At 39.3% G+C, this 21,902-nt stretch overlaps 1 long non-coding RNA gene across 2 annotated transcripts; it reads left to right on the top strand.

Moving 5' to 3' along the window:
* Positions 1-1,378: 1,378 nt before the first annotated feature.
* Positions 1,379-21,792, top strand: LOC138746452 (uncharacterized). 2 transcript variants are annotated; one of them, XR_011346961.1, is made up of 5 exons: positions 1,379-1,458; positions 4,429-4,558; positions 17,657-17,971; positions 18,925-19,023; positions 19,731-21,792. It is a non-coding gene; the product is annotated as an uncharacterized lncRNA (long non-coding RNA). The 2 variants fall into 2 exon arrangements; XR_011346962.1 differs by lacking the exons at positions 1,379-1,458; positions 4,429-4,558 and adding an exon at positions 12,163-17,559.
* The last annotated feature ends 110 nt before the right edge of the window (positions 21,793-21,902 follow it).

Below are 21,902 nucleotides of genomic sequence, written 5' to 3'. Positions count from 1 at the left end.
TATGATAATGTATATTTTTATTCACAGTCCCTGTCAGCATAACACTATAATATAAATTGGAGAAATTTAAAACATTTTAAAGCTGAATCTGTTATTGTCTTATTTTGATTGAAAATATGAAATTAAAGAGAAAGAGGAAAAGTGTAATTGGTGTTCTTTATTTTATACTTTTTTTCCCTGCAGAGACTTTAACAGTAGGGAGCCCCTTTTTTTTGTCAAAATTTCCATGGCACCTTTCTGGGTTTATTTGCAATTTTTAACACACTTTATGCAATTTTCTTATACTCCGCCATTGCTCCTTGTGGATTCAAATCACAAACTGAGAGATGTCTAGTTCTGGGTAGTGGAGTGAATTTGTCACTTTGAACTGTTAATAACAATTTTCTTATACTTATTCTGAGAACAGGCTTCATGGTCAGATACTTAACAGCGTGGCGGGACAAAGAGACCCTGGGGTCCAGATCCATGCATCTCTCATGCTGTCGTGCAGGTTGATGGGATAGTTGAGAAGGCATGTGGGATGTTGGGCTTCATTAATCAGGGGATTGAGTTCAAGAGTTGAAGTCATGTTGCAACTCTACAAATCTCTGGTGAGTCCACACTTAGAATATTATGTTCTGTTCTGGTCACCTCATTAATGGAAGGATGTGGGAGTTCTGGAGAGGGTGCAGAGGAAATTTACCAGGATGTTGCATGAATTGGAAAATAAAGTCTTGTGAGGAATGCAGAAGGATGAGAGGAAACTAGAGATCTACAAGATTCTGAGAGGCACAGATGAGGTGGACAGTCAGCACCTTTTCCCAAGGCAGGAATAGTAAACACAAAGGGACACCTCTACAAAGTAAAGAAAGGAAGATTTAAGGGAGACATCCGGGGTGGGTGCATGGATGAAGAAAAATAGAGGGTTGCAAGGTAGGAAGAGTTTAGTACAATTTTTTTGGTAGAAATATATAGGTCGGCACAACATCGAGGGCCAAAGAGCCTGTACTGTGCTCTAGTGTTCTATTATCCTTATTTCCTTTGCTCTTCTCTTACCTGTAGTTACTGTTGGAGCTCAATTGGAAGGGTTGTCATTAACCTGGTCTACCATGCTCAATGTATCGATTTAAAGATAAATCTTAACAGTACCTGTATAAAACTAACACAGCAAATTCATTGTTGTTGTCCAGTACCTTTTGCCCAGGTTACTGATAAATATTTGGGATGCTGTGTGTCAAATGACTGTCTTGTGGCAGTGAGGTGTCATCTATTTTTGTTTTACCAGCTTGGAGAAGATTTTTTTTTTTTTTGCAATATTTTTCCAGTAATAATCCATTACCTGATGCTGGATTTTGTTTTCTTTGTTCACCCAGGGACTGCCAAATTGATTCTTCAATTAAATGAAACAAGTTGAGTTATAAATGTTTTCTTTGAGCAGTGTGAAGATAAATGAATATCATTGAATAAATATTCACCAAAGTAATAATTATATGCAATTTATGTTTGATCATATTTAAAAAGTTTTTAGTCAAATAATTTTGTACCTGTTTCATAAACACTCCAGTTGTATTTGAAAGAAGGCTGAAGTAGAAGTTTTAAGCTTGGATTAGAGGCTGTGAAGACTGATGGAAGTGGGAAAGATTTTGGTAGAGTTGTTGCTTACAAGGAAAATGATGGGCTAGTTTTGTAAGCAAGGATGATAATTCCTTACCTAAACTTCCTGACATCGGCCATTGGAATATTGAAAACATCAGATAGCAGTGTTCACAAAGATACAAGTGAACCCTTAAGGGAAAATAAATAATTGGGAATCAAGCTTTCAGCTATTGAAAAACCTGGAACTTAGTTATATACAGTGCCCTCCATAATGTTTGGGACAAAGACGCTCTTTTTTTCTCCCTTAATTTGGCCCTGTGCTCCACAATTTAAAAATTTGTAATCAAACAATTCACATGTGATTAAAGTGGACAATCCAGATTTTATTCAAGGGTATTTGTGTACATTTTGGTTTGACCATATAGAAATTACAGCACTTTTAATACATTGTTCTTCCATTTTAGGGCACCATAAAGCTTGGGATGTTTGGTTTCACAGGTGTCTAATTACTTAATTATGTTTAATTTATTCATAGATGCAGGTATAAGAGAGCTAGGCTTGCTTCTAAGCTTTTGAGCACCTTTGGAGTTTGTAGTTGCTATTTTTCAACATGAGGACCAGAGTTGTGTCAATGAAAGTCAAATGTCATTTTGAGGCTAATCATCAAGAATAAAACAGTGAGAGGCATCGCCCAACCCTTCAGGATTGGAACATTATTAAGAAGAAAGAGTGTACTGATGAGCTCAGTAATTGCAAAGGGATGGGGAGACCAAGGAAGATCTCCACTACTGATGACGAGAATTCTCATCGTTAATAAAAATCCCCAAATGGCTGTCCAACCGATCAAAAACACTCTTCAGGAGGCAGGTGTGGATGTGTCGATGACTACTGTCATGAACAGAAATACAAAGGCTACGCTGCAAAGATGCAAACCACTCGTTAGCCACAGTAATAGGATTTCCAGATTACAGTTTGCCAAGAAGTATTTAAAAGAGCCTGCAGAATTCTGGAAAAAGGTCTTGTGGACAGATGAGATCAGATTGATGGCAAGAGCAAAGTGTAAAGGAACTGCCCATGATACAAAGCATACCACCTCATCTGTGAAATGTAGGTGTGATATGGCCTGGACATGTATGGCTCCTATTGGTACTGATGCACTTATCTTCATTGATGATGTAACTGCTGATGGTCGTAGCAAAATTAATTCATAAGGTGTATAGAAACATCTCCAGTTGGATGGAGCTTCATTCTACAGCAAAACAATGATCCCAAGCGTACTGCTAAAGCAACAAACCACTTTTTTTGTAGCTTAAAAACTGGTAAATTCTTGAATGGCCAAGTCAGTCTCCTAAATCCAATTGAGCATGGTTTCCGTATACTGAAGAAAAAAATACTTTGAGGACAAAAGCCCCCAAACCAGCAAGAGCTGAAGATGGTTGCAGTAGAGGTCTGGCAGGGCATCACCAGAGAAGATACTCAGCACTTGATGTGTATGAATTGCATACTTCAAGCAGTCATTGCATTGCAAGGGATTTGCAACAAAGTACTAAACATAATATACATTCTATTGCGATGTCCCTGAAATGGGGACTGTGTATAAAAAGTGCTGTAATTTCCATGTGGTCAAACAAAAATACCCTTTTTATAAAATCTTGAACGTGCACGTTAATCATTTGTGAATTGTTTGAATGTGTCCTTGTCCCAAACATTATGGAGGGCACTGTATCTTTGCCTCCCATGGAAGCTGCGGGACCTGCTGAGTTTCTCCAGCACTTTTATGTATTTCCTTCCAGCTATTGCTCATAATGAGAAGCCTGCTAAGTTTTCACATTCATAAATGTTGGGAGAAATTTCCTGGAGACTTCACCCAAAAGTGGCCTGAATTTCTTGTTCTTGGCAATTTGTGAGAAAGGGTGCTGTTGATAACCCAAAACTGACTGAATAGTCCTGACCTAATGAAGCAATTATTTCACTCTCTTTTCTCATGTTCGTACTTCCCAGATTCAAATTTGGAGATGTCCAATGTAGAAGATGAAATTGTGTGCAGTACACTTGATCATCTTTTTAATGCAACTTAGTCTGGATTTATATTCTGTAAATTAAATTAAAATCTAACTTTTTATACTTTTAAGTTGGATTTATTTTTGGATATATAAAAATTGATCCCGGGTATGAAAAATGGTTAATTGCCTCTTAAGCAGCATGTTAGAATCTGTCCTTTTAATAACTATTTGTACCCTTTCAGTGTGATGAGTTTAATTATTCTGAATAGTTTACATTCTCAGAAATTAATGTACAATGTTTTGAATTTAAGCTGCAGTCTTCATGACTGATAATTTGGCACAAAGGTGAAAAAGGTAACTGAAGATAAAATGGAAAATGTTTTAAAGCTTATCCTTGTGAAATGTAGAACAACTATATAAAATTCCAGAGTTGCAAATTCCTTAAATCTTAGATCATAATATTTGGAGATACTAACTTTTTCAGCCCATTTTCAACGTGGTTGAAAGCACTGACAGCTCCCTGCAGCCCTGTCTTACCCAGCCAAAATTCCTCATGAACAATCCCAGAGGCTAATTGCTGGCAGACTATTCAGACAGGCTTAGCCAAGAATAGAGGTCCTGACACCTTTATTATTCAGATCCTTTGCCATTGAGTGCCCAAACTATGTCATAGTGCCCTGGGCTACAATTGACTAACTGCACAGTATGAATCCTGGTTTGGATTATTAATACACTGGATGCTATCTTTACCTATAAATAAATGGAGAACTGACAGTGATACATTTCTCCTGTGTTCTCTGTGTAAGTTATGCCCAGAAATTTCATTCTTACTAGGATTTTTCAATTTCAGGCAAGCAACTGCTTCAGGAATTTGGAATATCAAACAAGGCTGGCCTTCAACTGAATGGGCACTTGAGCTCAAAGAAAAAGTCTTCCTCAAAATAAACTTGGGCAAAACAAAAAGAGTATAAATCTTTCAGGTAATAACCAATATTTCATGTAATGAGACATTTTTTAATGTATTCCGTTCCCTCTGTCCTCTTGATGTACAAGTCACTTTTTAAAAACTGATTGTTAACAGTCTCATTCTGCTTAAACAGCTGCTGTGAAAAATATTGCTCACTTGCTGGTGATGACAGGAACTTGCTGCTTAAGACTCTTCGGAAAGAGTTTTTAAATCTAATGGTCATTTATTTTGTTATGAGAATTTATTGTCATATAACATACAGATGTAACAAAATCCTTGCAGCTTTACCAATGACAGAGCATTATAATAATTTGTACTAAGGGAAAAATATGAATAGTACAGTTAATGGAGAAAAATGTTTCAATAGTGCAGACAGATATTTTGCTGGTCTCAGAATAGTTTATGGTAGCATAGTTCAAGAAGTTGATGAACACGAGTGCTGTTGGGGGAAATGAGCTGTTCTGGAGCCTGGGAGCATTGGACTTGACTTCTGTCTGAAATTAGGAATGTATAGCGATCCATTTTCAAAGGTAGTAATCATACCGTAATTAGATGATCAAGGATTCAACCTACAGCCCAGAATAGCATTTCCATGTAACAATGAATAACTTTTCTATCATACTGTCAGAGATGGAGCCTTTCAGATAAAAGTTTAAAAAAACAAGGCATCCGCTGTTCAAGAACATGAAAAGATTTTTTAAAAATGTTTTGAAGAATTCGATAAATTAGACTTGGTGCTTGTGTGAAAAGAGAAAAGGCAACTGAGAATATTTGCAGATTAGAGGATTAAATGCTATTTTGGATGGAGTAAATTACAAATTCAGAGCAAGTGACTTAGTTTTGAAGTGCTCAGCAGTAATTTCAAGGAGATGTGTATTTACTCTAGGGAGAAATATATTTGTTTTTCCTGAGAAGAGTGTCAAAGATTCCTGTCAATTCTTGATTGCAGTATTGTTCCTTGAGATAAATGTACAAAAAGATGTGAATCAATTTCATTAGTATCTTCCTTGGAACAGATTGAATAGTTAAACTTTTGGTCACGGGTCTTGAAATAAAATGTTCTCTTTTACACTGAACTGAATATATTTTCATGTGATATTTCAAAATGCTGTTAAAGCTCCCGCAAAGCTAAAAAGCAACTTGATAAAGCTGGTGGCTAATGACATTTTAGAATGCACTGAATTTAATATAACCATATAACCGTTTACAGCACGGAAACAGGCCATGTCGGCCCTTCAAGTCCGTACCGGTTCACTTGAACAACTCCACTAGCTCCTCCGCAAACTCCTGAGGAATTAGAGGCTTTCTTCATGATGTAGAAACTTCTTCACTTTTTTTTTCTCGGCTACCTTCATTTCTAAGTTGATTTATCAATTTTTTAGTTAAAAAAACACTTAATTTTAAAGTTTTAATCCTCTTTTTAATACTTTTCATGGAGAGCTCAATCATATCTGTCTAGATCCTTCGCATGGCCACGCCCTCACCCCTCACCCCCACCCTCCGGTTACTGATTCCTCTACTCTGGGCAAAAGGTTCAGTGCGTTCACCCAATCTATACCCCTCATGAATGTGAGAATGTTAAAATTTTTTCTAAAGAGGCTTTAAGCACATTCCTGAGACTTTCCTTGCATGCACTTGGTAATCTCTTCTCGCAATGGAATAGGGTGCCTGTTTCAGGAGTCTGGTACGTCCATTAACCTTTTACGTGGCAAATAGCCTGTCGTGATCTGCTGTCATGTCATTGTGGTCACTAGCATATTCATTAGGTTCAGTGATTCAACACCAAGACATCATAGTAGCCCAGCTAGTAGAGTCACTGCCTCACAGAAGGGTTCAATTCCCCCCTTGGGTGCTCTGGGTTCTACCCGTGACTGTGCTGTTTACATCACGCCCTAGAGGCATGGGCATTGACCAATTAATTGCCCCAAGTGTGTAGGTGAAGGATAGAATCTGAGGGGTGGTGGGGAGCAGATGAGAATATGAGAATTTAAAAAGTGGGATTAATGCAGGATTGGTGTCGGAGGGTAGCTGATAGCTGGGTCGAAGGGCTTCTTTCTGTGCTGTGCCTCTCTGACTCCAGAGAACTGGTGGCTGGATAACCTCACCTCCATGGGGGTCAGCTTCTCCAGCCCTTCTTCCATCACCCTCCTGATCCACATCAACCCATTCATTGTCAACCTTCCAACCTGCCCCACTTGAGGAAAGTTACCTTAATTCCACTCAGAATATCATTCATTAATTTCATCCGCCGATCTTTGTGTTTCATGTTCTTCACCTGTTGGAACATAAAGTCAACTTTGCAATAAATCAACACCAGCTTGTACAATGGCTGACAAGAGTCATAGTACAAGTACAAAATGCCAGAGGAACTCAGCCAGTCTCGCAGTGTCCAAGGCTGGTAAATGTATATAACCGACGATTTTGGCCTGAGCCCTTCTTCAAGGTGTATATCTTTACCTCCTTTGAGCACTATAAGACCTGCTGAGATCCTCCAGCATTTTTGTGTTTCTACTACAATCACAGCATCTGCAGGTTTTCGTGCTTCATATCAAGAGTCATACAACATGGAAACAGGTCCTGCGGCCTAACTAATCCATGCCGACCAAACTACCAACCTGAGCCAGCCCCATGTGCCTGCACTGAGATCTGCTGAGATCCTCCAGCATTTTTGTGTTTCTACTACAATCACAGCATCTGCAGGTTTTCGTGCTTCATATCAAGAGTCATACAACATGGAAACAGGTCCTGCGGCCTAACTAATCCATGCCGACCAAACTACCAACCTGAGCCAGCCCCATGTGCCTGCACTGAGATCTGCTGAGATCCTCCAGCATTTTTGTGTTTCTACTACAATCACAGCATCTGCAGGTTTTCGTGCTTCATATCAAGAGTCATACAACATGGAAACAGGTCCTGTGGCCTAACTAATCCATGCCGACCAAACTACCAACCTGGAGCCAGCCCCATGTGCCTGCATTTAGCCCGTTTGGTTCATTGTGTAGCTTTGGTATTCCACCATTGCAATTGACTTTTGAGTTCCATTGTAAAAAAGCAAGTCCTCAATGGTCAACCATCACTGGTGTCTTGATTATTTAGCAATTGGCAACAAATGTCTGCCTCATCTGCAATGCGACCTTTCAAGATTACTTTTGTCAAGTAATAAAAAACCCAATATTACACAAAATTGCCTTCAGTCTGCTGTATGGCAAGGATTCACCATTAGTAGAATTTGCTCAGCTCCAGTGCCCCCACAGCCACACAGACTTCAGTCCAAACCATCGGCAACCTTAGCTCCAGATCCAAACCTCCGACACGATCAAGACGAGCCAGTATCCAGCAGTACGTAGCCTAAGGTGTCCTTTGCAGTTGCCCACGGCCTGTGTAGGTTCGTTGCCTTGAGTCACGAGCAGACCCGCCGCCTCACTGGTCTGTTTTGCTCACCGTCCCATAAGGTAATCTTGAGAATATATTGAAAAATAATGCTCCAAATATGTCTTTGGCACCTGTGAAAAAGAGACAACAATGTTAGATGCTAAGTATGGATTAGCTATAGCATTGGTTTTTGGTAACTGGCCTAGAGAAATAATTTCCTCTGTATCGGGTATATTTATTACTATATTTGCTCAATGCAGCATTCTTCTCTATTACTTAATACCAATGAATGGGTCCAAGATATTAAACCAGTTATGGTTGGATGAGACTTTTTGGTTTTGTGTTCTTTCTGATGCAAGAAATATTTTCCAAGTTACTTTCAATCTGAAATGCTATGCCTGTAAGAAGAATTAACAAATTACAAGGGCAGCTTGTAGCATAGTTAATCTTTGTTTAATGTATTTCATCAATATCCATAACTTGATATTATTCGGTACTGAACATCTGCTCAGTCACTAATCCTTTGCTGGCGTCTTACGAATTTCGATCTCTGAATATCCTGATTTTGCGTGCAGCTTGACTGTGGCTTCAATTTTTGACAAGCCACTAATTACACTAGACAATTTTTTTCCAAAATATTTGCTTCCTGAAAGAAAATGGGGGATTATGATGGATAACTTTGAAATGAAGACAAAGATCATTTCAGATTTGCTGTATCACATGGGAAGTTGGAGAAACATTAAATTCTTTTATTGAACTTAGCATGTTTAATCACTTAATTTAACTCTGAGCAAAGCTCTTAGGTTGACTGAACATGCTCCACTACAAACGTGAGGAGCCCAGGATTTGGCTTGGTCGCCAATATAGAGCTCAAAGGCTTTCTTTACAAGTGCAGCCATGCTGAGTGTTTGAGCCTTAAGTGTACACTCGCCATAAATGTAACAGAATGTCTCACAGCTGTTGTGACATCAATGAGACATTTCTTCTGCATTGAGTCTTCCTGAAGACAATAAATGCTATTGCCTGAAGAACATGTGCAGCAACATGCATTCAATCCATATCAATCGATATGTGAACTGCTTTAATGGCCTGTTTTCATCCATCCTCACAAAACATGCCTAGGTATGGCAACCTTTGCATAGCACCAGCACTAAGTGCAGCCCAGGCATCTTTGGACTGACTGAAACAGCTCGCTTTGTGTGCATTATACTGGTAGACTTAAAACATAACAGCAAATCACGAAAATAGACTGCATCTTTTTTTTTAAAAAGTAAAATCCCTAAAATACACGCAAAAGTGTTCAGGGAGAAAAAAATCTGCATCATCCAATGTTATTACTTCAAGACTGTGTAACAAATCTCACTACTCATTCTTCACAGTCAACCTTGAACCCTACTTATGCTCTTGTCACTTTTCATTAGTCTGAGGGCAAGCCATTCTAAAATATCTTAAGCCAGACCACAAAAATTGATATATAGAAGTTGTACTGTTTTCTTTTGGCCTGGAAAACAAACATAGGTGTGCATGAAATTTTGTGATGTGTATCTTTCGCTTAACTATATTTCACTGTGAGGAATACTGTGCCACTGGCACCGGAATACCAATTTTGTATTTAGTCAGTAGCAGAATGCCCAGCACCATCACGCCTCCTGTTCAGGCAACCGAACCATGACTGCAAAGCCAGCTCCAGCTCCAACACTGATCAAATTTGCAGATGACACGACAGTTATCAGCCTCATCAGCCGCTTGAGTCGCATTAGAGAAGAAGTGGAAAATCTCATGCTGTGGTGCGAGAATAACATGTATAAGGTAAAGGGGATGATTGTGGACTTCGGCAGGACTAGGAGCCATCACCCTCTGCTGCGCATCAGCAACTCTGCAGTGGAGAGCACCAGGTTCCTTGGATTTCATCTAACTAGTGGCCTATAGTGGATACGTAGCATCTCACTTGTTAGGAAGGTGCAATAGCAACGGCACTGCCTGAGAAGGCTGAGGCGGACAAGGCTACCGGCCGCCATTCTGTCAACTTTCTACAGCAACTCTATTGAGAGTGTCATGTCTGACTGCATTTCAGTGTGGTACAGTTGCTGCAGATCATTGGATCGGAGGTCAATCCACAGGACCATAAGAGCAGCAGAGGGGATCACTAGGCCCTCTCTGCCCCCCACCCCCCACCAATCAATGTGATCTACGGGGATCGTTGTCTGAAGAGGGCATTCAAAATCATTAAGGACACCTATCCTGCACACAGCATCTTTGACCTAATCCCGTCGGGAAAGTGATACAGGAGTATCAGAGCCAGAACCACCAGTGTGAGGAACAGCTTCTTTCCACAGTCAGTGAGACTGTTGAATGATGGATGAACTGCTCATACAATCCCTCCGAGCATCCACTATTATTTCACAACATTTATTTAATTTTATGTATTTACTGCTTGTAAATATGTGCTATATATATCTATATATGTTGCATGTGTTTACACCGAAGAAGATTGTTTTGTTCTGTTGTATGATTAAAATAAACTTGAACTTGAATTTTGTTCAGTCTTCAATTTGAGATTTTGTTCAATGAGACATTGGAATTCCCCAATTCTCACCACCTTTAATTAACAGTATAGCCTTTGCCCTCCTAAATGCTTTTGAGACTTTGCTTACTTACAGCAGGCATCTCAATGCATTGAAAATGTCTTCACAAGCTCCTCCAACTTCCCATTAAAGATCAGTGAACCAATGCTGATGTAATTTCACAGGCAAATATCTCCAGCATTGAGCCACAAGTTCTCAGTTGACGACGTTAAGCACCCCACATCCTTTGCATACGACATTAGATTCTGAAAACTATTCCAAGCTCTGTTTTGGGAAGTAATGACCAAGTGGACAGAGAAAAAGGATAAAGAATATGCACAATTGTTTGATATCCACTCTGATTCTTGGGAACCTCAGGTCCATGACCACTCAAAGAGGAGGATTGTCCTGGGACAGTCTTGAGATTCTTGCGGCCATGCATACAGAAAAATGGAATAAGTGTCAGATAGTGCACATCTCCTCAAAAACTACCTACTCTGTCAGGTCTCTCTGCTCCATCAATTCAATAAACTATAATTCTGATGTTGAACTACTCATCACCTTTGAACCCACAAAACTACCAGCTGAGAATTTATAACTGGAATCAATGAGGTTTGTCTTAAAATAAGAATAGGAAGAAAATTCTTCACTCAAAGTAACTTTCTATCCTAGAGGGTTGTAGAGGCGGCACGGTTAGTGTAGCAATTAGTGAACACAGTTACTGGACCAACATCCTAGGTTCAAATCTGGCACTCTGTAAGGAGTTTGTACATTTTCCCTGTGTCTGTGTGGGTTTCCTCTGGGTACTCCGGATTCATCCCACTGTTGAAAACATATCAGGGCTGACAGTCAATTGGATGTAATTGGGCAGCAAGGACTTGTGGACCGGAAGAGGCTGTTACCGTGCTGTATGTCTAAATTAAAAAGGCCAGCCATTGATTGCATTCAAGATGTCAATATTTGGATGATGAAGCAAAGAATATCAACATAGGATAAGAAAGTGTTGAAGTGTCAAGTTAAGTTTATTGTCATCTGATTGTCCAAGTGCAACCTGACGAAACAGAGTTCTCCAGTCCTCGGTGCAAATCACGCAGCCCCACAACCAGACATAACACGCGTACAATACAGGACAAGTATTTCATCTATACAAATAAATATTGTTTCATGAATATGAAAGTCTCACAAGATCAGCCATGACTTTAGATGATAGAATAAGTTACAGGAGTCAAATTGACAAACACTTCTTGTATTCAGTTAAGCGTCACGTTGGAAATAATGAAATTCAGTTCTGTCTTGTAATTATCTAATATAGTTCTGTTGTGTATGGCGATTAATTTTACAGGTTTTTAATCAAACAATGTGGCCCGGGTCTTGTGAACTCTTATCAATAAACCATCACACATTAGAGCATTTTGTGAAGTGGTAGGGAGTTTCTTCTCTCAAGCACAATCATTCTGCTTCTTTGCAACTCAAGTTACAGTTTCCACAGAACTATATGGATCATATTGCTTTCTGTGTTTTGCTTTTAAATAAACATCACATTGAGTCTTTGCTACTAGCCTAGAGAAGTTGTGTGACTTTTTAAAAAGAGTTCCAGTTGAAAATATTTCACTTATCTTCTGAAATGTACGTGCTATTTGAGTGAGTGACATTCTTCACGTTGCACTTGTGTTATTCTTTTAAAACGTAAGGATTTTTAAATGAAATTAATTTTATTTTCAAATGGAAATTTCGAGCATTTGGGTTAAAGTTTTGAAATTAAGTGAGATGTTACAGTTGTTGAAAAGGGAGCAGACCAAACTGACACAGTATCCTCAAAATTATTTATAGTTATCTAATCATTGCAAAAGATTAACTTTCTAAATTTGTTCATTCTTTCTGCATCACTTCCTCCCAGACAAGTTCACAATTTATTACTGGCAGCTCGTTTAAATTTCACATCCCTCGATCTCAGGGAATTTGTGCAATTAAGTCATACACTTCCGACAGAGTCTGTCCTACAGTACAGAAACGTGTCTTTCAACCCACCACGCCAGGTCAATGATCAAGCTCTATCTACACTTCAAGGTCTTCAGCCTTGCAACTGAATCTTCTGTAAATGTTTTTGATGGAGATCCATTTTGCAGAGACCCTAAGATAGCTCTTGTACCTTCTGCTACAAAACTTCATTCATTTAGAATAGTGGTTTTTAAACTGTCCCCCTGAACTCTCATTCCACCTTAAGCAATCCCTATGCCATAAGTGCTCTGTGATTAAGGTGGTCGGTGAGTGGAAAGCAAAAGTTTTGAAAACCATTATTTTTATCGTACCTAATTGACTCATTATGTGCACGGTTTCATAACTCCAAAGGAAATGGGCCAATAACAATTTTTCTCAAGTAAAATATTTCAGTAACAATTGGGTTTAGAGCAGTGGTTTTGAATCCCACACACATATCATCTTAAGCAATCCCTTACCAATCACCAAGCACTTATGGCATAGAGATTGCTTAAGGTGGAATGTGAGTTTAGAGGGGCAGTTTGAAAACCATTGAAAATGGAAAATGAAGGAGGGGATCTCATTGAAACCTATTAAATACTAGAAAAGCCTCGATAGATTATCAGTGAAGAGATAGTTTCCTATGGTGGGGGAATCTGGGCCCAACTTCAATACACAAACCTCCCTTTAGGACAGAGAGGAGGAGGAGGGTAGTGAATGTATAGAATTTATTGCTGCAGATGACTGGAAAGGCAGTCATTGGGTATATTTAAGTTGGAATTAAATTGGTCTCACTTCCTTTCTTAATGGTTACAGGGAGAAGGCAGGAGAATAGGGTTGAAAAAGATAGTACATGGTGGGCAGACTTGAAGGGACAAATGGCCTAATTCTTCTCCTATGTCTTATAATGTCCCTGGGTTACAAACAAGATCCGTTACTAAGTCTGTCTTTAAGTTGAATTGGTAGGAAAGTCAGAACAGGTTCTAATTTAGTGTAAGTTAGTCTTAATATATAGTATCTATTTTACCTTTCTATGCATATAAAATTACTGGAGTCAATTTTTTGAAGTAGGCTCACTCAACACAGTGTTAACAGCAATGTGATCCAATTTAAAATGGCGGACAGCATTCTCCTTGAGCTGGTGAAACACTAAAGCCATGGGTAGTTCATTTGTAAGTACGAGTTGTTTGTAAGATGGATGTTCTTAACCCACGGACTTGCTGTACAAAACATGATATGAATGAGAAAGAAGACATAAATTCAAAATTAAAAAAAAAAGTCGAAAATACCATTTGAAAGATCCTGACTTTCCAAAGGAACATGTTGATTGGATGGATCTGAATGAGTTGTAGTTAAGCCTTCTATTTATCCACCTGACGACTTTAGTTACTTGAGTTTACCAAGCTCTTTAGTAACAAAAGAACTCGGTACTAAGCTGGAAAAGGCGGAATGCATTTCTAAGCTATTGTTAGCTACGTGCTCTTGTTGGTTGGTCTTGGCGTGTAATATTTTAAGTTCCCATGTGGGAATATTCTATGACACTTTCAAAATAATTTGCATATAAACATTATTAATGTTTCCAATATTTCTGACCATGAATTGTACCTTAAGGAGTCAATTAAAGAAGTTTCTAGTTCAGGATTTTTCACCAATGGAAACACCAGCTGTTACTGGCCATCATTAATTACCTTGAGCAAGTGGTGATGAGCCAACTTCATGAGCTGCTTCAGTCCTGGTGAAGCTTTTCCTTTCAGGCTGTGGAGAAAGGAATCCCAAGACGTAGAAACATATTGCTCTTCCTTTATTGTTAAAGGATCTAAGTCAAGATGTTATGTGACTTGGAACAGAAGATCTGGTGAAACACGAAAGTTTGCTGATGCTATGATTGTGGTAGAAATGTTGGAGGAACTCAGTCAAGACAAGAAATGAGAGTCCACTCAGAGACATCGAGTGTCTATGGCCTCCTGTATCTCCTGCAAGACCGGCTGAGTTCCACCAGCATTAGTCCATTGTTATTCACTCTGCTGACTTGTGACTGTCCAGCAATACACAGCTCGAACTACATCATCAAGTTCGCTGATGATACAACCATGGTGAAACTTATCTTCCTAATTCAATGGTCTTCAGGGTAATTCTTATTAGCTCTCAGTCCATTCAACGCAGAACTGAGTTCCCACACAGGATCATTCGAGTATGCCCATCCCAATTGTTTCCTCCTTCATTTACCTGAGAAATTAAAAGCTCTATCAATCTCAAATAGGTTAAAAGTATTCTTTCTTTGATGTGCTACATTTACTGATAGTAATCTGTCTTTTTTTTATTAATCCCTGAAATTGGAAATTGAACCATAGAGCACGACAATACATAAAACAGGCTATTTAGTCCTTCTAATCTTTGCCGAAACATCATCCCACTGACCTGCACCCATAGAACACTACAGCATAGAAAACAGGTCATTCAGCCCTTCTACTCTCTGCCGAAACGTCATTCCGCTTGTCCCACTGGCCTGCACCCATAGAACACTACAGCATAGAAAACAGGTCATTCAGCCCTTCTACTCTCTGCCGAAACGTCATTCCACTTGTCCCACTGGCCTGCACCCATAGAACACTACAGCATAGAAAACAGGTCATTCGGCCCTTCTACTCTCTGCTGAAACGTCATTCCACTTGTCCCACTGGCCTGCACCCATAGAACACTACAGCATAGAAAACAGGTCATTCAGCCCTTCTACTCTCTGCCGAAACGTCATTCCGCTTGTCCCACTGGCCTGCACCCATAGAACACTACAGCATAGAAAACAGGTCATTCGGCCCTTCTACTCTCTGCCGAAACATCATTCCACTAGTTCCACTGGCCTGCACCCATCGAACTATAGAACACTACAGCATAGAAAACAGGTCATTCGGCCAATATAGAAGTGCTGCCATTTGTGAGGTGGCGCAGGCTCAAGTACAATCCCTCTCCTTACTAACACAGAATGGATTCCAGCAAGAAAGATTGGCAGCTTGCAGGATTAATACCCCATTCTGCTGGGTTTTTTTTCCAGAAAAGCCTGGGGTAATCCAGTGGGATTACTAACACCCTCAAATATCCTACAATATCCTTTCCTGGCAAATTCAAAACATATTTTAAGAGTTGATTTACGCCTCATCCACTCTTGGAAAGGAAATGTTTTAATTCCAAAATTACAGTTTCATAATACTCATAAATAACTCCTTATTGCTCATTTATGCGGGTAAATTGGCCTCCACCTCGAAACTGAAAAATGTGCATGCAATAAGAATACAAAATAAACAGAGCCTAAATAAATCATTCATTGAGTCACACAGAGAAGTAAATAGTTGGCCGTCCATTTGGGCCTCCGATTTAGCTCATGCTTTTCTGATGTTTATAAATTGCCCAAACCTCATCTCAATTTATGAGGTAGTGATTTGAATTTGTGCCAACATTCTCGACTATTCATTATCCTGTGATAGATGTTACTTTGATCCTTTATAGATGATACAACGTAGCATATTGAGAGTGTTCCTGATCCCACTGGATTATCTACTTAAATTTGAGAAATATCTGGCCAAAATCTTCAGATAATGATGATACAAAATAAGATTTTGCTCTGTAAATCGTTGATGAATGATTTGATTTATTGATGAAAGTAAGCTTGCTCTTTTGATGAAATGAGTGAGGTTATCGTGAATTATAATTTTAATTTGAACATGCAGCACAGCCTTTCTGGCCCATGACCCCGTGCCGCTCAATTGACCTACAACCCTCGTGTGTTTGTTTACAAAAATCCGGCACTTCTCCCCAACTCATCGGTAGCATCGATGAGTCACACTATAGAGAAGAGGTGGAAAATCTCATGAAATGGTGCGAGAGTAATAACCTGAGTCTCAAAGTGGACAAGATGAAGGAGATAATTGTGGACTTCTGGAGAAACAGGAACAACCACCCTCCACTACACATCAACTCTGTAGCAGAGAGAGAAGAGAGCACCAAGTTCCTTGGAGTTCACTTAACTAGTGATGTATTTTGGACACTGAACATCTCACTTCTCGAAGTGCAACAGCAACTGAAATTCCTGAGAAGACTTGAGTGGGCAAGGCTGCCAGCCACCATTATATCAGTCTTCTATAGGAGCTCCATCAAGAGTATTCTGGTTTGCTTCATCACAATGTGGTACAGTTGCTGCAGAGAAATGGATTGGAGGACAATCCACAGGGCAGAGAGGATCATCCTCGGCAAGATCTACCAAGATTGTTGTCTGAAGAGGGCGTGCAAAATCATTGAGGATCTCTTCCACCAAGCAAACAGCATCTTTCAGCTGCTCCCATAGAAGCATAAAAGCTATACTGTAGGGAACAGATACAGGAGGATCAGAGCCAGCACCCACTAGGCTGAAGAAATGCTTCTTCCCATGGGCGGTGAGAATGCTGAACCAAAGGAACTGCTCACACTGAGCACCCGAGATTCTCATATGGACAAAACAATATTTACTTGTATTGATGAAATACTTGTCCTACGTATGTATTGATTGTCTGTATGTGTGTTATGTCTGGTTGTGTGTCTGCGTGTTTGCCCTGAGGACCGGAGAACACAGTTTTGTCTGGTTACATGTGCAAATAGATGACAATAACTTGTTTTTTCATTACAACAGATCACTTGATACAGACTTGATGACATAAAAAATTGAAAGCTTTGCCTAGAGTAATAAGTTGTGAACAATGGATGAAATGAGTTACAATTATATAATGTTTCATTTGTCATACCAACAGTTTACTGTAATTCTGAGCTCGAATTGTCATTGTGCTTCTATGTTTAATGTAACGAGACTGAAGATTGGCAGAGTAATTCATCAACAGCCTGGATAGTTAATGCTCTCCAATTAATGCAGGCCAACAATTCTCAACCAGAGAGGAAGGGAGCAACTGTTAGAAACGGCATGTTTTACATCCTGCCTGATAGTGAGAGGCATTGACTTTGGTTAATGAATATTATGAGACAGGTGATAAGATTCCTCAGAAGTAAATGCTTTTTGTTAACAGTTCCTCTCACTCATCTGCCATTTGGACAAGTAACATTCAATTGCCTTTGCAGTTTGGTACGTATGTGCAATAACACTGTGCATTCCTAAACATGCAAGCTTCTGTGAGGACGTTTTATCGTTATGTTAAAATATTCTTTCTTGCAAATCTCAGGAGATTATCTTCTTGCATCCGGAAAAGCATCTGGTATCCTGGGCTTATAATGACTTGCTTGGTGATGAACAATTTTGTAATTTTTGGTGACGTGCCGGATAACTTTAGCAACATGCACAAAGCTGTCTTTCAGATTGCAATTGCACAACAAAAAGAACTTACAGGAGCAGAACAAAACGTGTACAATTTCCATCTGTCAGCTCATGACTCACTTCTTTCTGGAACTTTTGGATGTGAAGAGAGAGATAATGAATTACCTACAAGTGCAATGAAACTATCTGCTTCAACCAACTTTATTTTGCAAAAGGCGGCATGGTTAGTGCAATACTGTTATAGTGCCAACCTCCAGGTGCTGTCTGTATGGAGTTTTTACGTTTTCCCTGTGTCTGCGTGGGTTTCTTCCGGGTGCTCTGGTTTCATCCCATCATTCAAAAACCTACCAGGGTTGTAGGTCAATTGGATGTAATTGACTTGTACCATGCTGTATGTCTAAATGTAAAAATAATATTTCTAGGGCAGAATAGACTTCAGGATATTCAGGATATATGTATTGAACAAATTTACATGAAAAATAGTTTCTATTTTAAAATTGCTTTAATAATGATTATTCTGTTTTTACTTTAGTAATGGTTCAGAGTTGCAGTTGTGCCCGCAGCTTAAGAGCTAATTCTCAAACATTTTTTTTTGCAATTATTATATAAAATGTTTAATTCTTGAGCTTGTCTCAATTGAAATTTAGACTGTTCCCCGTTTCAAGACCATGATCCTTACAATGTCTTCATACAATTTGTTCAACTCATTTCATCACTCATCTGTGGAGGCTCATAAACTGTCAGGTGGAAATTTAAAATTTGCAAACCAGATTTTATTAAAGGTCTCCTTTGTTGTCAGAATCTTGAAGAATGCTATTAACTCAATGATTTACTTTGGCATTACAAGATTAAATATTCCAAATTCACTTAAACATCTGTTTGGCTCATTTGCTCCTTATGGACTAATAAGACCTTTCTGGGATAAGTATTTTCATCTCTATTCTAATAAACAGAGGAGTGATTACTCAGTTGTATCTCTTGGCCATGAATAATGGATCATTAAATGAATGTTGCACAGGTTTTGATTGATCGTGATGAATGAATGCAATTGGTACTTAGACAACATTAAGTAATGTTAATAATGGACAATTCTCTGGTTCAAATATATTAAAAAACTGAAAATTGCTCAATCCATTATTGTCTCAAGTATTATGAGGTTTTTATTCCTGTTTGCAGATGTCTGCAGTGCTGTGGCAGTCAATTTTCAGGAATGCAAAGAAGATTTGGCCCACGAGCCAGTACCATCCAATTACACCCAGTTGACCTATAACTCTGGTAGGTTTTGAATGGAGAAAACGCCGGAAACCCACGCAGGCATGGGGAGAATGTACAAACTCTTTGCAGACAGTTCCGGATTCGAACCCCATAGGCTGGCGCTGCGCTAACCCTGACGCAAGAACTGACAGTTTCTGAGATAAGGAATATTCTCAAATTCTTGGGTGCTCTGATCCACAGAATCCTTTTGCTGACAGACTTGGTAGATGAATTTCAATCTGGAAGCTTTTACAATTGTCCCCAACACCATCCAAGCATTGAGTCAATCCATTCATCTAAATCTTTAGCGTGGCCTTGATGCCCTACAAATTTGATTTTTCTGACTGTGTACAGGAAGATTTTTTTTGGTAACCTATTGGGTACAATGTCACTCCAGTCAGAGTGGTCTAGAAAATGATCAGTCACTTCTTTGGTACTTTAGGAATTTTATGAACTTCAAAAGGTAGAAGATTTACAAGAAATCCTCAAATAAGATTTTAAAACAATATTATGTCAAAATAACTTGCTGATATTGCTTGATAAGATTAATCAGCTTTACCAAAATCCCAGTGGAAAACTAACTTTAACTTTGGAAAGAATATCTTCCAGCTTTTAGATCATTTATATTGTTAAATATCTTTACTAAAATCAAAAACATATTTTTAAGTTTACTGTAATTCCCGCAATGGTGGGGAAAAAATGGTCATTTTAATTTAACTCTTTTTTAGGTATACAGCACAGGCCCTTCCAGCCCCCGAGCCAGTGCTGCCCAAATACTCTACAACCCCTGTACATCTTGAAAGGTGGGAGAAAACTGAACACCCGGAGGAAACCCATACAGATGTGGGGAGAATGTGCAAACTCCTCACAGACAGCACTGATTTGAACCCGGGTCACTGCTGCCGTAACAGCATTGCGCTAACTGCTACACTCACCATGCTGCCTGTCTGGAGTTTTACATGACTCATCTATATTTATCAATATATTTCCTGAGAAGTTCGAAGCAGCCTGGTTTCTACAGGAGCTCTGTGAGAGTGTTCAGGCCACAGTGAGTGGTTCGCCTGCTGCAGACTTCACTCCTTCGAGGACATCTACATGAGCCAGTGTCTTAAAAAGCAGCTTCTATCCTCAAAGAACCCCACCACCCAGGCCAAGCCCACTTCACTCTGCTACCATCGGGGAAAAAGGAGCTTAAAGACGAGCTCTCAACAGCAGCACAAAGACAGCTTCTTCCCTGCTGCCATCAGATTCCTGAATAATGAACCAAAGACACTGCCTTACTTTTCGTGCCCTATTAATACTATTAACATTTTATTTTTTATAGTAATGTCATAAGATGTGAACGTTTCCACTATGACGTTGCCGTAAAACACCAAATTTCATGACTCGTTCATGACAATAAATCTTGATTCTAAATCATTTCTCTCACTTGTCAGCTGTTGATTGCCCTCAAGCATCTGCTCCTAATCAACTTCTGCCTCTCTTACATCATTCAAACGAGCCTTTACCTCATTCAAAACCAAATCTCTTTCTGTAACTACTTTGAAACTTAAGCTGAGTGTTTCCTACCAAACCTGTAAATACTAGGCCAAGAAAAGGTCAAGGTCTGCCCTGTCTCCAGGAGGGCTCTCTACATATTGGATGCATTCAACCAATTCTGCTCATCAGAGCTCCTTGCACCAAAACAATCCTAGTAAATATTCAAAATGTCTCAAATCCCAACAATGACCTACTGAATGGGTTCCATCACCCCTGATTCTGATTAGATGGATTGTTTGTGGGCAAGGGTCGAGCTTGTTTGGACTTTGTAGTAATCTCCCTTACTGGGTCATTGACAATGGTCACAGTAGCCTGTAGGCTTATAAAACATCCAGATGCATGTGAGATCATTTACTTTGCATAATGTGACAGCTCACAACTTATTATGCAAAAGTTCAGCAAGTTGAGAGAGATATGTTCCATTTCTGCACATATTGCTGAACAGTCTGCTTCGTACTGTATTAGTCTTGATAAAACATGTCTGTAACTACCACCGCATTCCAGCTGGAATTAATTTTGTATTGTGAAAATTGTGGACTGTACATCTTCAGGACTTAATCTATTATCTGCTCTTAAGGGGTGGTAATACATGTTGCAAGGAGTCCACTATTGAAATTATTTATGTCTCGGACTTAAAACAAATGATTCTCTGGAATCTCATTCAAGCAGATTGTGATTGTTATATAGTACTTCCAAGGTGCTTTATATTCACCTTGGTAATTTCTTTTTTTTGTCACTCTTGCCTTCCACTTTTGTTTTTGTTTTGGTACTAAGAAATGAAATGATGATGGAGATCTTTCAGAAAATAACTCTCCAATATAAGGTACCAGTTTGTTTGTCTTGTTAATTGTTTACATGTGTGCGTTGAGTTCAGTTTTTTGCACCACCAACAAGTGGTCATTCTGCCTCACCTGCAAGAAAGAAGAATCTCAGGGTTGCATGTGATATCATGTATGTACCCTGATGATAAATAAATCTGAAATGCTTGAATAGCAGTTAAATTTTCAGGGACCAACATAACGATTCTACACTACACTTGGGTTACCACATATTCATTATTTTGTGCCTTTCCTTTCTCGCCATCTCATTGCTCTTGCCTTAGTTAATTTAACTCCAATCCATGTATTCCCATCTCCGGCATTTGTTTTGTTTCTTTGATAAATGGGTGTAAAAGAAAGGCCATTGGGTCCCCGATGTCATGCTGACATTGTGCTACAATGGTAACTTGCATTCCTTTCAATTTGCAGCACGCGAGATTTTTAAACGATGTTGGACGGGTGGGGGGGAGGGGAGGTGCGGGGCAGCATTGGGGAGAGGGGAGGTGCGGGGCAGCATTGGGGAGAGGGGAGGTGCGGGGCAGC

Source organism: Narcine bancroftii, chromosome 12, assembly GCF_036971445.1.
Source record: "Narcine bancroftii isolate sNarBan1 chromosome 12, sNarBan1.hap1, whole genome shotgun sequence".
NCBI lineage: Eukaryota > Metazoa > Chordata > Chondrichthyes > Torpediniformes > Narcinidae > Narcine > Narcine bancroftii.
This window is presented reverse-complemented; position numbering and strand designations above follow the sequence as displayed.